This window comes from Lampetra planeri, unplaced genomic scaffold (genome assembly GCF_965212315.1).
Source record: "Lampetra planeri unplaced genomic scaffold, kcLamPlan1.2.h2 scaffold_1383, whole genome shotgun sequence".
In the NCBI taxonomy this organism is placed as follows: Eukaryota; Metazoa; Chordata; class Hyperoartia; order Petromyzontiformes; family Petromyzontidae; genus Lampetra; species Lampetra planeri.
In genome coordinates, this window is record NW_027614103.1 from 12,501 (window position 1) to 17,805 (window position 5,305).

At 57.9% G+C, this 5,305-nt stretch overlaps 2 long non-coding RNA genes across 2 annotated transcripts in view; both read right to left on the minus strand.

The window, feature by feature from the left end:
* The window catches only part of LOC144739244 (uncharacterized), a 5,092-nt gene extending 4,533 nt beyond the window's left edge, over positions 1 to 559 (minus strand). The window contains exon 1 of the long non-coding RNA XR_013589392.1: positions 443 to 559. This is a non-coding gene — a long non-coding RNA (uncharacterized LOC144739244). The remainder of the gene's footprint in view (positions 1 to 442) is intronic.
* Positions 560 to 601: 42 nt separating this feature from the next.
* Positions 602 to 4,894, minus strand: LOC144739245 (uncharacterized). The gene is made up of 3 exons (XR_013589393.1): positions 4,761 to 4,894; positions 1,797 to 1,882; positions 602 to 763 (listed from the first exon to the last, which is right to left on the minus strand). It is a non-coding gene; the product is annotated as an uncharacterized LOC144739245 (long non-coding RNA).
* Between the last annotated feature and the right edge of the window lie 411 nt (positions 4,895 to 5,305).

Genomic DNA, 5,305 nt, shown 5'->3' on the forward strand with positions numbered 1-5,305 from the left:
TCTCTGTGTCTCTGTGTGTGTCTCTGTGTGTGTCTCTGTGTGTGTGTGTCTCTGTGTGTGTCTCTCTGTGTGTGTCTCTCTGTGTGTCTCTGTGTGTGTCTCTGTGTGTGTCTCTGTGTGTGTGTCTCTCTCTCTGTGTGTCTCTGTGTGTGTGTCTCTGTGTGTGTGTGTCTCTGTGTCTCTCTGTGTGTCTCTCTCTGTCTGTGTGTCTCTGTGTCTCTCTGTGTCTCTGTCTCTCTCTCTGTGTGTCTCTGTGTCTCTGTGTGTCTCTCTCTGTCTCTCTGTCTCTCTGTGTGTATCTCTGTGTCTCTGTATCTCTCTCTCTGTCTCTGTGTGTGTCTCTCTCTCTGCGTGTCTCTCTCTGCGTGTCTCTCTCTCTCTCTCTCTGCGTGTGTCTCTGTGTCTCTCTGTGTGTCTCTCTGCGTCTCTGTGTCTCTCTCACCGCGGCGGGGAAGGGCCGGTAGAAGTTGGCGCAGACCCCGAACCTCACGGTGCCCGAGTCTTTGTCGGTGAGTGTGAACGTGAAACTCGAATCGGTCCGGAGCCCGCCCCCGCCCCCCCCTCCCCCCCCTGCCCCCCCCCCGGGGCCCCCCCCCCCGAGCTGCCCCCACCCCCGCCGCGCCCCCTGCGCACGCTGACGGTGCTGCCCTCCGGCTGGCAGAAGCACACCGAGTCTCGGGGCAGCGGGAAGGACGCGTGGTCCCCCTCAGGGAAACGGCGCAACAGCTCGGGGCTCTGGGGGGCTCCGTCACAGCGCGGGTGTCTGGGGGAGGGTGGGGGGTGGGGGGGTGGGGGGGTGGGGGGGGGGGAGGTGGGGGGGAGGTGGGGGGGTAGGGAGGTGGGGGGGAGGTGGGGGGTGGAGGTGGGGGGGAGATGGGAGGGGGGGGGAGGTGAGGGGGGAGTGGGGGGTGGGGTGGTGGGTGGGGGGGGGGTGGGGGGGAGGGGGGAGGGTGGGGGGAGGTTGAAGGAGATGGGGGGAGGTGGGGGGAGGTTGGGGGTGGAGGGTAAGGTGGGGGGGAGGGGGGGTGGGGGGGAGGTGTGGGGGGGGAGGTGGGAAGGAGGTGGGGGGGAGGTGGGTGGAGGTGGGGGGGAGGTGGGTGGAGATGGGGGGGAGGTGGGTGGAGGTGGGGGGGGAGGTGGGTGGAGGTGGGGGGGAGGTGGGTGGAGGTGGGGGGGGAGGTGGGTGGAGGTGGGGGGGAGGTGGGTGGAGGTGGGGAAGAGGTGAGATGGGGGGGGAGAGGTGGAGGGCGAGGTGGGGGGGAGGTGGTGATGGTGGTGGTGATGGTGGTGATGGTGGTGGTGGTGATGATGATGATGGTGGTGATGATGGTGGTGATGGTGTTGATGATGATGGTGGTGATGGTGGTGGTGATGGTAGTGATGGTGATGGTGGTGATGGTGATGGTGGTGGTGATGGTGATGTCCTCACCTTGCACCCACGATGATGATGTTAGTGATGGTGGTGATGATGGTAGTGATGGTGATGGTGGTGATGGTGGTGATGGTGGTGGTGATGGTGATGGTGGTGATGATGGTGATGTCCTCACCTTGCACCCACCGATGATGATGTTAGTGATGGTGGTGATGATGGTAGTGATGGTGATGGTGGTGATGGTGGTGGTGGTGATGATGGTGGTGATGATGGTGATGGTGGTGGTGGTGATGATGGTGGTGATGGTGGTGATGGTGGTGGTGGTGATGATGGTGGTGATGGTGGTGGTGGTGATGGTGGTGGTGGTGATGGTGGTGATGGTGGTGGTGTTGATGATGATGGTGGTGATGGTGGATGTCCTCACCTTGCACCCACGATGATGATGTAGTCGATAAGTCGAGGACATGGCGGCTTCGCTTGAGTCATTGTTCCTCACCACCTACTCACCACCTCCTCACCACACACACTCACCATGTCACTCACCATGTCACTCACCATGTCACTCACCACACACTCACCATGTCACTCACCATGTCACTCACCACACACTTACCATGTCACTCACCACACACTCACCATGTCACTCACCATGTCACTCACCACACACTCACCATGTCACTCACCACACACTCACCATGTCACTCACCATGTCACTCACCACACACTCACCATGTCACTCACCATGTCACTCACCACGTCACTCACCACGTCACTCACCATGTCACTCACCATGTCACTCACCACGTCACTCACCACGCACTCACCACGCACTCACCACGCACTCACCACGCACTCACCACCTACTACTCACCACGCACTCACCACGCACTCACCATGCACTCACCACGCACTCACCACGCACTCACCACACACTCACCACACACTCACCATGTAACTCACCATGTCACTCACCACACACTCACCACCTCCTCACCACACACACTCACCATGTCACTCACCATGTCACTCACCACACACTCACCACACACTCACCACGCACTCACCACACACTCACCACGCACTCACCACGCACTCACCACGCACTCACCACGCACTCACCACGCACTCACCACGCACTCACCACCTACTACTCACCACGCACTCACCACGCACTCACCATGCACTCACCACGCACTCACCACGCACTCACCACACACTCACCACACACTCACCATGTCACTCACCACACACTCACCACCTCCTCACCACACACACTCACCATGTCACTCACCATGTCACTCACCACACACTCACCACACACTCACCACGCACTCACCACACACTCACCACGCACTCACCACGCACTCACCACACACTCACCACGCACTCACCACTCACTCACCACGCACTCATCACGCACTCACCACGCACTCACCACGCACTCACCACACACTCACCACGCACTCACCACACACTCACCACGCACTCACCACGCACTCACCACTCACTCACCACGCACTCATCACGCACTCACCACGCACTCACCACACACTCACCACGCACTCACCACGCACTCACCACTCACTCACCACGCACTCATCACGCACTCACCACGCACTCACCACGCACTCACCACGCACTCACCACGCACTCACCACGCACTCACCACTCACTCACCACGCACTCATCACGCACACTCACCACGCACTCACCACGGCACTCACCACGCACTCACCACTCACTCACCACGCACTCATTCACGCACTCACCACACACTCACCACGCACTCACCACGCCACTCACCACGCACTCACCACGCACTCACCACGCACTCACCACACACTCACCACGCCACTCACCACACACTCACCACACACTCACCACGCCACTCACCCACGCACTCACCACACACTCACCCACGCCACTCACCACGCACTCACCACACACTCACCACACACTCACCACACACTCACCACTACTACTCACCACACACTCACCACACACTCACCACACACTCACCATGTCACTCACCACGCACTCACCACACACACTCACCACACACTCACTACACACTCACCACACACTCACTACACACTCACCACTCACTCACCACACACCTCACCACTCCACTCACCACACACTCACCACACACTCACCACACACTCACCACACACTCACTACACACTCACCACTCACTCACCACGCACTCACCACGCACTCACCACGCACTCACCACGCACTCACCACGCACTCACCACGCGCTCACCACACGCTCACCACACGCTCACCACACACTCACCACACACTCACCACACACTCACCACCTACTACTCACCACACACTCACCACACACTCACCACACACTCACCACACACTGACCACCTACTACTCACCACACTCACCACACACTCACCACCTACTACTCACCACACACTCACCACACACTCACCACACACTCACCACACACTCACCACACACTCACCATGTCACTCACCACACACTCACCACGCACTCACCACACACTCACCACACACTCACCACTCACTCACCACACACTCACCATGTCACTCACCACACACTCACCACGCACTCACCACACACTCACCACTCACTCACCACACACTCACCACACTCACCACACACTCACCACACACTCACCACACACTCACCACACACACACTCACCAACACACTCACCACCCACTCACCACACACTCACCACACACTCACCACACACCTCACCATGTCACTTCACCACACACTCACCACACACTCACCACACACACACTCACCAACACACTCACCACACACTCACCACACACTCACCACACACTCACCACACACTCACCACACACTCACCATGTCACTCACCACACACTCACCACACACTCACCACACACTCACCACTCACTCACCATGACACTCACCACACACTCACCACACACTCACCACTCACTCACCACACACTCACCACACACTCACCACACACTCACCACTCACTCACCATGACACTCACCACACACTCACCACACACTCACCACACACTCACCACACACTCACCCACTCACTCACCATGACACTCACCACACACTCACCACACACTCACCACTCACTCACCACACACTCACCACACACTCACCACACACTCACCACTCACTTCACCATGACACTCACCACACACTCACCACACACTCACCACACACTCACCACTCACTCACCATGACACTCACCACACACTCACCACACACTCACCACTCACTCACCACACACTCACCACCACACTCACCACACACTCACCACTCACTCACCATGACACTCACCACACACTCACCACACACTCACCACACACTCACCACACACTCACCACACACTCACCACCTACTACTCACCCCTCAGGCTTGAGTCGTACTCGTCGCAGGATGAGTGGTGACGACAGAAGAGGGTCAAAGATCACCACAATTCTTGTTGTGGTGGTTGTGGTGGTTGTTGTTGTGGTGGTTGTTGTTGTTGTTGTGGTGGTTGTTGTTGTTGTTGTGATGGCGATGTTTGATTTTGCGTCTGCAAGGGCCCCGGCCTAAAGCACGACCTCCATCTTGTTTTAAGGCCGAGGCTCGTGACGTCATCGGGCGAAGTGTGAAAAAAGTGACGTCATCGGAGAAGGGCCGGGAAAGTGACGTCACTGATGGTGGAGTCACGTTGAAGGGTGAGGCGATGAAGTGACGTCATCCGGTGAAGGGGATAGAGTGACGTCAGCAGGAGTGTTAATGGAGGAGTGACGTCATCGGAAGGAGTGACGTTAGCGGGTGAGGATGACGTCACCAGGAAAGGTTTCACGTTGGCGGGAGAAAATTGAGAAAAGTGACGTCAAGGGCGAAGTTACGAAGTTGTGACGTCACCGGGGGAGGTTTGACGTCGGTGACGTGTTCTGCATGAG